An 11,846-nucleotide genomic window follows, 5' to 3' on the forward strand; every position below is an offset into this window, starting at 1 on the left:
AGGGTCTAAGTGTCCCAGCTATACTGCAGTGAGTCAAGTTGTCAAGTTGGGGTTCAAGTAGTTTAGCGTTCATACTCACTTTATTTCAATACAACCAGCTTCTCAAACTTAAAAGGTGAATCCCTCTGCATTTCACAAATAACAAAACTAACTCCTTCCTCCCCTTTTTTAGCTGACCTGATGTGTCCCTTTGAGGCAGAACACTAGGCTCTATGGATCTCACCAGCCAATATCTTCAGTTTTTGTAATTTTGTAGTTTTTAGTCTAAATTATGGTTTCTCTCCCAAACACAAAATTACAGGGAAAATGCACAGGGTACAAGGGAGGTGGTAAACATCATTTTCACTGTAATTTTGTGTTTGGGAGAGAAACCATAATTTAGACTAAAAGCTACAAAAACTGAAGATATTGGCTGGCGAGATCACACTGTGGTGGCTGTAGCAAGAAGGCTGTAAGATGAAGGCCATCTTGTCTCAGAACGAATAAAGCAGCAAATGAAAAACTAAATAAATAATCAAACAAACATTTTAAAGTAAAACAAAATAAATAAACCACCCTAATCATGTTCTACCATGTCTCTACTGGTGTGATTAAGCAATGACACTAATGATAAAAGTCCTACTAATGACCTACACTAATGATAAAAGTCCTACTAATCAGAGGAACTCTAATTCCTATGATAAATCACTCTTTAATCCTAACTTGACCTTTGCTCTTTTTGGGCTTAAGTTAAGCAACGAATTTAAAATGTGTATTTAGGGTACTGTGCTTAGTTTTACATTTCACATCTATAGCTATTTAGAACGTACAGCTTTATTTTCTCCTATACTCCTTACTTCGTGACCCCAGGGTAGCCAGCATGTTCTCTGAGAACTCAAAAGAAAAGCAGGAGTGAGAAACACAGTCCTGGCATCTTCCCTCCCCTGTGAACTGAATCATCTGCATCTATACAGCTGTTACTGCATTGCTGCCAGAAGGACTTCAGCTTCTGAAGCAGCTCTCCCAGGAACACGAAAGCTGTTCTTCCTCCAAGAATTGGAATGGCAGGGTAAAAAATATGATACATGCTATCCAATTGGCAGGCAATGGGATCGTTTTCTTGAGCATTGGACCCATTATGCTCTGAATACTATTGAGTCTTTACAAGAGTATGAGCAGTTTCCCACTTTTCTAGATCTCTCTCTCTCTCTCTCTCTCTCTCTCTCTCTCTCTCTATATATATATATATATATATATATATATATACTCTATATATATTATATATATACTATATATATAATGTACATAATGTATATAATGTATACTATGTGAGACTTTGATGTTCTTTAGGTAGACTTAACCACTAGCAGGCACCATAATACCTAGACAGTGATTCTACTCACCATGGCCTATAGGGAGTTGAGAGTTAATCTTTAGAGCAATAGATCCTATCCTAGGGTTCTCCTGTCATTTTGCTTGTCATACTTCTCTGCTTCTCATGCATTTCTCTATTTAAAGGGCTCTGGCTTCCTTTTTAATGCTTCATAAACTCTCCTCATGGCAATAGAGCAGGCATGAAGAATTTCATTACATTTCAACATGTAGTTAGGAAAATTACTAGTCTTCCATATTTTAGCATATCCTCATACATACACATAATGACTTATACACACATTCTTTAGTTTGTCCAACTTTTTAGTACTTTTTAAATTCAAGGCACTGTGCAAAATAAGAAGTTTCAATAAATAATGGAAAGAAGAAAAATGTGGTTCATTTTTTATCATGTGGATCTAAAATGAGAGAGAAAAGCCACTGAGAAGGTAATAGCTATTCGGCAGAGTAAATTTACTTTTTACATTTTAATGATATCACTAAAATAGTTTGGTTTGTTTGCTTGTGGATCTTTATGGATCTTCATAAAGAATTTATACTTCCTCCTCTTGGATTTGATTCTGAGAGGATTTTGGAACATACCCTTCTTATGCACCCGAAACTGAGACCAGCAGTAGGTCTGTCTGTTGTGGAGTTCTCTACACTTGGATATTTACCACTCTACTCCAAGTAATTATTACATCTGCAAGAAGAGTTTCATGACTCAGAGTCAGACACTGCTTTGAATGTCTTCCAGTTTTTTAGCTCAACAGTGCTAGACACTGGTGTTCAACTCTGGCTTTATAATTCCAAGGCAAGTATCTTCAGAAGTCCAGTGTGTTGTTAATAACTTTGGAAGTGAGAGCTCCAAATCATGTTGTATTCTAAATGCTACCTTTGGCACTTGTATGATTAGCACGGAATGCTACACAAGAAATATGTCTACTGTAAACAAAGATTTGAATAAGCATCAAGAGGACTAAATTCAATATGGCATAGAAGTATCTTAAAGTGGCACTGGGAATTCAGGCGGTTATATAATCACAGAGTTCAGTTTCCTGAAAACAAGCAGCTTATTCTATCCCTCCATAAGGAGAAATTTGTCTTAGATAGGTGTGGGAGGGGGATGTACTCCTGAGTACATGTGTGCTACTGACACCAGCACCGCCATGTCGAAGACCCTAATGACTCAGACCCATTAGGATTGACAAGACCTTCCCTTGTTCAGGCTCACAGGGATGACAAAGCCTTTCTAGGTCCTAGCATGGATGTTGATGAATGGTTAGCATTTAGCTCTAACCAGTGTGTACCAAAGGGGAGCAGCGGGGAAAGCTTCCTTGTGTGGATGTTGACATGGTAAGCAGAAACTATCAACCACTCCTCCCTCCTCCCACAGGACTGCAGCCTGAGACTGCTCCCCTACAACGATCTTTTACCCACACGAGCTATGCACCTCCTCTTCCTTCACTGACACACAGTAGAATTCTCTAGATAATAAACACTAGATTTTCTAGGCTGTTGTTGGTCTGTCTCCAACCCACCTGACCCAACACTTTGAGGGTTATATGTTGTTGTATAATATGTAACCCTTTATTATGTAAAATTCACAAAAAAGCTGTTTTCTTTCTGATCTATCACAAATGTTTTTTTAACCTTATGAGATTTGACAAACAAATCTCAAAGAAACAGCTTTCTAAAAGTCCTTGGACCTGTAAAACAGGAAAATAAGAACATTCTGAGGAGACAAGGGAAATACTTTTTAAAGAACAAAAAACACGATCAATTTCTCTTTTCTATGAAGATATTTCAATGAAAATATATATTAGACAACACTGTCTAAGGTATCTTATGGTTTTATGAAAAGAAAAATTAAATTTAGCAAATATTCAAAAAAAGAAAACCCCACTAACCTCCCATTTTCCTCCTTGAGACATTTTTAATGGAAAAGAGATTCAGTCACAAAAGTCACAAAGAGAAATTGTTTGCAAGAATTTATGAGAACTGCTACCATAAGTAACATCTTTCCCTAATAGATCATAAAAAATAACACTGCAAAGCAACAATTACAGTCACAAACCAAAAGCAGCATAAAGAATTATTACAAAGAAGCATCACTATCCTTGCCTAGTACTTAGAACAAAAAATGTCTTGACACTCCGGGGAAGAAAGAGAAAATTGTTTAAAAGTCATAAGTGCTTCTGCTTTTCCAATTAAAAGTCTTTCTACAATGTGAGCACTGATTAAGTTCTCTGGAGAAGTAGGTCCTGCCATCACTTGGGAACAGGGCAGGAAGCCCTTGCAGACAAGGTGGACAGTCCAACAAGTGCAACATCTGAGGAGTTTGGAGATTGGTCCTCTGATGCTCCTTCTCTGTCAGTGTGATGCAGTCATAGGAACCCTTTCAGGTGAAGCAGGCTAACTTGTCCTGACTAATAAGCCCCCCTATAGCTGTAAGCCCTGTATTTCAAGGTTACTTCCCAGCATTTTTGAATAGTAAAAGGGGTTTTCAGTTACAGTACAGATTTTTTTAGTGAGCTAGTAACTCAGCAGTCACCAGGGAAGGTTTTCCTGTTGTAAGGCACTGAAGGAGAATGGAAGACAGACATATAAATATCAGCAGAGTTATTTGTTGCTGATCTCTGAGACGGCCTATAGAAAAAAAAATACTCGTCGCATGTTCATAGGCTTTCTTTCACTTGATTACAACTTATAGTGCCATGAGAGAATAAAAATGTCATTTTCATTTTATTTATTTGATAACAGAATAAGAAATGTGATTTTAATTTTATTTTACAGGATAGCGCTAGAAGTTCTGTCTCAGAAATCAGAGAAAATAATTTCTGAAACCACAATTCCCAAGTCAGAATGTTCCCAAGTCATCACACTGGTCAAAGCCTACCATTTGGGGATCACGATGCTGAGCCCGGTGTGGACCTGGTGAGGGCAGAGTGATGTGGTTCCTACCCCTGGGACAAGGCCCTGGTGTGGGCCTTCTTGAGTGTCATTCAATGGCTGCTGTGGGCATGAGGCTTGTTTGTATAATAAGGTACAGATTTCACATTCCTCCCAGGAGTTTCCTCCCTGATAACATTAATGACTCTATGAGAATTAGAAACATTACCAGGAATCAAGGATGTGACTCTGTCTACACAAAATGTTAAACACTGGGACCTTCAGGTCAGCCCTGTAGGCTATGGAAAAGAACTCTAAAATCACAAGTTTGAAAATATATAATTTCTCAACTATGCAAAAAATTAGGATGCAATATGAATTATATGAGAGGCTTCACAAATCTAAAGGAACAAAGGCAGCTGCATCAATGAGCCAGCTTGTCAGAAAGATTCAAAGGCAGGCAAATTCCTGAGTTCAAGGTCAGCCTGGGACACAGCAAGGCTAAGCCCAGGTGTGGTAGAAATAATTTCAGGACTGGGTCTCACCCAGCTAGCTTAGCATTTGTGTGTAACAGACGCTGGAAGATCTCTGAACTCTTTTGCAATGTTAAAAGAAAATGTATGCTTGCTGGCTTTAAGAATCAAAGGGCTGGGGTGACTGGATGCTGATTCATAAGAGAATCAAAAGGAAATCCGGAGTAAATGACTGGATTAATATGTAAAATAAGAGACTGGACCTATGCCCTACAGGAGAAGAGCTATCCAGAGAATTTTTTAGGATTAAAAGACAGAGCAGCTTGGAGCTTGGAGCTTGGAGAACTCACACACCACACACACACACACACACACACACACACACACACACACACACACACACATGCACACACACACACGCACACGCACACGCATGCACGCAGGCGCACAAGCAGGGCCTGGATAGATCTCTTAGAATAGGGAGCAGAACACAGGTTGTCATCTTGGATCCACAACTTGACTTTGAGTCATTGTTTTCGCAACTCACAGACACACTTTGTCTCAGAACCCCTCTCCTAGGCACTATGCTAATAATCAAAGTGTGTGGTTTCAGGCATATTATAAAGTTCTACTAATACTAAAAATATAAAAATAAAACACTAAAAAAATTTTAATGCTTAACTTTTGGGGATTCCAAAATATTACAGTAATGTGTTATAATTACCCCTATATAAAAAATAAAAGCCCTCCTATGTAATACAAAGATTTAGACTCCCTCTCTGAAGCCAAGCAGACCCCACTTATTTGTTATTGGGGTGCTTCTTGCATGAACTTCTGTATTTTGCCCTATGGCTACAGTAGAACATAATCATCATATCTGAGGTACCTGTTTTAGCAGCACCCTTACCCCATTGAGCACCCCCTTGTGGCACCCCTTAATATCTAGTCTTCCCCACCCCAACATAAGCACTTGGCCCCTCTCCATCCTCTATCTACTTCATGATTGACTACCCTCTGTGAAGAACAAGGTCAACGAAGATTACTCATTTAGGGGACCAGGGGCAGTTCAGTCTTGGGTAGTAAACGTCTGTGTTTATTTTGGACCAACTGGTTTCACAGAGGTTATCATAACACAGACTGAGGTAGGCACTCTACATCCTGTAACTCAGAAAGGCCCAAAGACCTCTTTGAGGTCAACAGAATTGTTTTGATGAAAGCCGGTCCAAGATCTTGAGGTCAGTACAGCTAGAACAGCTCTGTTGACTACTCTGAATTCAAGAGCAAAGTGATAAGAATCAATGTGGATACAGCGAGTGAGAGTTACACAGAGGCAAAACCAGGTAAAGAAATTACTTCCTGAAGGAGGGAACGTTAGTAGTCATCTCAATAACAATAAGAATGCTCGTTCGTGGACTAAGATGTGGCTGTTGGGTTTAGTAGCACAAGCCAATTGAAAGCAGGAGAGATGTTTTAGATCAGATCTGCAGGTGAATCAGATCCAGCTACGTTTAAGGAGCAGGAAAGGAGAAACAGAAAACTCACAAGGGAACGTTATAGAATTTTATCATAAAGAAGGGTGTAGGAAGAGCCAGAGAGACAGGTGTTAGGACCTCTGCATTATTTAGAAACACAGTAACATAGACGTCAATGTTGGGATTTATCTCATCCTACAGAGTATGAACCTGGAAGCTGGGGTATGTAGAATAATTCAATTCCCTATGGAATTGTAAGAGATTTAAAAAAAAAAAAATCTAAGGGGTAAATTTGTAGGTTTAAAAAACAAGCCTAAAATAGAGTTTTAATAACTCAAAGTAACTCAAAATAAAAAAGTTATCACTAGACAGAACTCATAATAAAATAAAGTAGTAATAGAAAATCAACTGTAGGCTTTTCCTCAGACTGTGTGCTTATGGGCACAACACTCTTCTTGACTGTGTGATCTCTTGGTCGAACTTCCTCTGTCATTTCATTCCACTGCAGCCTGTGACCTCCGAGCACCTCAGTGAATCACAACTCCACCACCCTTGGCAGATGCAACTGTCACTTTTCTTGCCTGAAACTTTTTCAGCTCTTTGAACATATATTTCAGTCTTTCACCATCTTTGAATTTCTACTCACAGGTCTCCTTGACAACGGCCTTCTTACCTCGTGTCTACAGGAAGATCCACTGCGTCTTACATTCCTATTCCAGGCCACTCACTGTTCTGAGTTCTATTTGTCTTCACTAGACACATTAGACACATTCCACGACAAACCATGTGCCCAGCTATGAGGCCTTCATGAAAGCAGAGATTAGCTCTCCACTGCCACCCACAGCCTGTACTTACGATGATATCTGACATTCAGAGATGTTCTTGAAAGAATCTTAGCCATTCATTAATTGTATCTTGGGGCAAAAGCGGAAGCATTTCTGAAAATAAGAAGGTTTTCATACCAGATAAACAGTTCTCTGCACCCAAGTCCCGTGGGAGGGAGAGCTGGACCTTCCGAGAGGCAGACACACCTGGGAGACCAGAGGAGACTGCACTCTGCGCACATCCAGACGCCAGAGGAGAACACCAAACGCCATCTGGAACCCTGGTGCATGGAGGCTCCCGGAAAGAGCGGCGCAGATCTTCCCGGTTGCTGCCGCCACGGACAGGACTTGGGCAGTACCCCGCGAGCAAACTTGAGCCTTGGAACCACGGGTAGGACCAACTTTTCCCCTGCGAGAAACCTGCCTGGTGAACTCAAGACACAGGCCCACAGGAACAGCTGAAGACCTGTAGAGAGGAAAAACTACACGCCCGAAAGCAGAACACTCTGTCCCCATAACTGGCTGAAAGAAAACAGGAAAACAGGTCTACAGCACTCCTGACACACAGGCTTATAGGAGAGTCTAGCCACTGTCAGAAATAGCAGAACAAAGTAACACTAGAGATAATCTGATGGCGAGAGGCAAGCGCAGGAACCCAAGCAACAGAAACCAAGACTACATGGCATCATCGGAGCCCAATTCTCCCACCAAAATAAACATGGAATATCCAAACACACCAGAAAAGCAAGATCTAGTTTCAAAATCGTATTTGATCATGATGCTGGAGGACTTCAAGAAAGAGGTGGAGAACTCCCTTAGAGAACAAGTAGAAGCCTACAGAGAGGAATCGCAAAAATGCCTGAAAGAATTCCAGGAAAACATAAATAAACAAGTAGAAACCCATAGAGAGGAGACACAAAAATCCCTGAAAGAATTCCAGGAAAACACAATCAAACAGTTGAAGGAATTAAAAATGGAAATAGAAGCAATCAAGAAAGAACACATGGAAACAACCCTGGACATAGAAAATCAAAAGAAAAGACAAGGAGCTGTAGACACAAGCTTCACCAACAGAATACAAGAGATGGAAGAAAGAATCTCGGGAGCAGAAGATTCCATAGAAATCATTGACTCAACTGTCAAAGATAATGTAAAGCAGAAAAAGCTACTGGTCCAAAACATACAGGAAATCCAGGACTCAATGAGAAGATCAAACCTAAGGATAATAGGTATAGAAGAGAGTGAAGACTCCCAGCTCAAAGGACCAGTAAATATCTTCAACAAAATCATAGATGAAAACTTCCCTAACCTAAAAAAAGAGATACCCATAGGCATACAAGAAGCCTACAAAACTCCAAATAGATTGGACCAGAAAAGAAACACCTCCCGTCACATAATTGTCAAAACACCAAATGCACAAAATAAAGAAAGAATATTAAAAGCAGTAAGGGAAAAAGGTCAAGTAACATATAAAGGCAGACCTATCAGAATCACACCAGACTTTTCGCCAGAAACTATGAAGGCCAGAAGATCCTGGACAGATGTCATACAGACCCTAAGAGAACACAAATGCCAGCCCAGGTTACTGTATCCTGCAAAACTCTCAATTAACATAGATGGAGAAACCAAGATATTCCATGACAAAACCAAATTTACACAATATCTTTCTATAAATCCAGCACTACAAAGGATAATAAATGGTAAAGCCCAACATAAGGAGGCAAGCTATACCCTAGAAGAAGCAAGAAACTAATCGTCTTGGCACCAAAACAGAAGAAAAGCACACAAACATAACCTCACATCCAAATATGAATATAACAGGAAGCAATAATCACTATTCCTTAATATCTCTCAACATCAATGGCCTCAACTCCCCAAAAGTTGAGGCCTAAAAAGACATAGATTAACAAACTGGATACGCAATGAGGACCCTGCATTCTGCTGCCTACAGGAAACACACCTCAGAGACAAAGACAGACACTACCTCAGAGTGAAAGGCTGGAAAACAACTTTCCAAGCAAATGGTCAGAAGAAGCAAGCTGGAGTAGCCATTCTAATATCAAATAAAATCAATTTTCAATTAAAAGTCATCAAAAAAGATAAGGAAGGACACTTCATATTCATCAAAGGAAAAATCCACCAAGATGAACTCTCAATCCTCATCTTCGGTTGGTTTATATACAAGTGTGCAATTTCTAGGCTTGAAAGTAAAATGATGCTATCTGGTGCTGGATAGAGGAGCCTTATTTTTTATTATGGCAGCTTGCTATTTTTGTAACATGGTGATTTGGTTGAACACAATAAAGTACAGTAGTAACTGATCTTCCCTTCTTCCTGGATGAGTGAGCAGATGATTAAATGTTGATGTCAGCATCCTTGAGCATATTCAGATGAGCTTCTGCTTCTGTTGAAAATGATGCTGTGTTTGATTGTGATCCGAAGCTTTGAAGCACTACTTGGCATCTCCTTCCTTGGAGGTCTCACTGTTTAAACATAACAGATTTGATAGCTTGTAGGTAAGGTGAGGTCCAGCTTGTTTCCACTAGGTCATCTTCATGTGAATCCGGTGGTTATACGGTTTTGTTTTAGTGATATTTCATTTTTTTAATAACGGTTTTAGCTGACATTCATGGAGAGAATGAATCCTTAGAACTGTGCCACTAGTGAAAGGAAATCCTGTCTAAAGTATGTTTCTTTACAAAGCTATGTCACACCATCCTTTGGGCCCTCTGCTGGAAAAGTAGAATCAAGTCTCAAATAATGCCTTTTAAATTGTATCCTCTAGTATTATAGATGTAGGACAGTACTGTATCATACCTCTGTGGATGTAAAATAGCTTGTACCTGCTTTATGATATGTAGTAGTGACCGTGCTTTATCAGAGCTGTTTTTAATGATGTTGCTCAGAATGTTTTCTTCCCAGATGATGATTGAGAAGCTAATTTAAAAAAAAATGGTGCCAGGTACCACAAGAGTAACAGAACTGTGCTGTTTTCTCGGGTTTTGTTTTTTTTACTTTTTTTTTTTTTTTACTGGAGTGTGCTGGATGTCTCTACAGTTTTGTTCAGATGACTGCAGAACCTGGAAAAGCTGTTGCTGCTGTTGATGCATAACACACTGCTATTATTGGTCTTTTTATATAAATATATATATACAGATATATAATTTGAATTTTTTGAAACTTTAGCTGTGCTGTCAACTTTGGAAAAAAGTATCCCCGTTTACTGTGTTGAGTTGGCACTGTACAGAAATTAACAGCCATATTGGTCTAGAAATGTTGAACTTAAGTTTTTTCCATTTGTACAGGGGTAACGCACTGTATTAAATATGTAAGGTCTTATCTACGTGGGTTTGATTACAAAAACTAATAAAGTATTCTCTAAATAAAAAAAAAAGAAAGAAAAAAAATAAGAAGGTTTTCACAAGGACTGTGTGGTTACTCCTTTTTCCTCTGTCCTATTCTATAGTTCCTTCCTTTCCAGTCACTTCTTGGTGTGTGTGTGTGTGTGTGTGTGTGTGTGTGTGTGTGTGTGTGTGTGGTGGGTTGGGGGTATACATGTGTGTGGTTCTCTTTACCTTCTAGCTGCCATGGTCACTTTGTGTCAGACTACTTAGATAGTCTTCTCTGCCTTGCGTCTTCCTCCTGCCCTCCTCACCCCTGAACCCACTACAGTTTCACTTCCATCACGGCAGTTCTAGAAACGGGTGTCTTGAAAGGTCAGTGATGACCTCATTGCCAAACACTGATCTGATTTTATCCTGAAACTGTAAGAGGTTTTGCTTGGCTTTCAACTGGCTTCCTGGCTTCTTTCCCATTACACTTTTGGCTCCTCTCTAGTTCCTTAAACCTTTCTCCCACACTCTCCACTGGGCCTTGTTCTTATCCTGGGACAGCCTTCCCCTCTGGCCTCCTGGTCATCTTGTTGCTTTATGCCTATCTCCTGGGGGTCTGTTCACTCTCAGGGCTTCCCTGGGGAGTTACAGGCCAGCTCTCGGACTCTGCTCTGTCTTGGCTCTCAAGTCAAGAGTCACAATCTCACTTGCTTATTTTCCACAAGGAAGAATATGAGCAAACTCTTTGAAGCTTATCTATTTATTTTGTATCCACACTCCTTTACAGATGACCAGACAGATATTGCAAGCTTCAGCGACTTTATCAAGACCACATATTTATAAGGCAGCTGAGCATAGGCACACAGTGCTGGGTGTGGCTATTGTCATCTGGGAACTTGCCTTCTGTACTTGAGTTCACTAAACTACAAAAGGATCATATATTCTGTAAGTCATGGGTTGGCAATTAAGATGGAGTATTCATAAAAGAATTTAGACAAGCATGTGTACATGACTAATATTTGATACATCATAAATGTCAAAATCATGTTAGCTTTCATTTTCCTTACCTAGAGCTTAAACTCATAGTCACTGTTTTGTGTGTTGCATCCAGGGCAGGACCATAAATACAAGAAGGAATTTAAGAAGGAAAAGAAAGGAATTCATGTAATAAATGCATGAGAAAAGAGCAGTAAAAACCACTGTAAATATAAAGAAACTGTAAGTTAGGAGTTCCAGAGTTAATAACATGTTACCAGAGCTCACTTCATAATGCACAGTTACATTTGATTTACCATCTAAATAAGAAGGTTGCATGGAATCCTTTGACGGAATAATGAAGGATTCCTTCACATTCAAAGTTATAAAGTTATCAATTACCTAAAAGGCTTGGTAAATAACATGACATTTTATCTTCTATAATAATTAGTGTCTGGTGCCTAGAAGTTAGATTTTTTCCCCGTATTGTTACAAACTCTCAAAACCAGCTTTGTCTTGTGTTCTCAG

General features: G+C 39.5%; 1 protein-coding gene and 1 long non-coding RNA gene across 10 annotated transcripts in view; one reads left to right on the forward strand and one right to left on the reverse strand.

Annotated features, from left to right (window-relative positions):
* Positions 1–11,846, reverse strand: part of Pde1a (phosphodiesterase 1A) — a 280,237-nt gene that overhangs the window by 105,330 nt on the left and 163,061 nt on the right.
* Positions 1–11,846, forward strand: part of LOC134486399 (uncharacterized) — a 110,816-nt gene that overhangs the window by 38,050 nt on the left and 60,920 nt on the right. The window contains exon 3 of one of the 2 annotated variants that reach the window (XR_010065252.1): positions 11,131–11,288. The exons of the other annotated variant lie outside the window; for it this stretch is intronic. This is a non-coding gene — a long non-coding RNA (uncharacterized LOC134486399). The remainder of the gene's footprint in view (positions 1–11,130; positions 11,289–11,846) is intronic. 2 annotated transcript variants of the gene reach the window in all.

The sequence above is a fragment of the Rattus norvegicus genome, chromosome 3 (assembly GCF_036323735.1).
Source record: "Rattus norvegicus strain BN/NHsdMcwi chromosome 3, GRCr8, whole genome shotgun sequence".
NCBI lineage: Eukaryota > Metazoa > Chordata > Mammalia > Rodentia > Muridae > Rattus > Rattus norvegicus.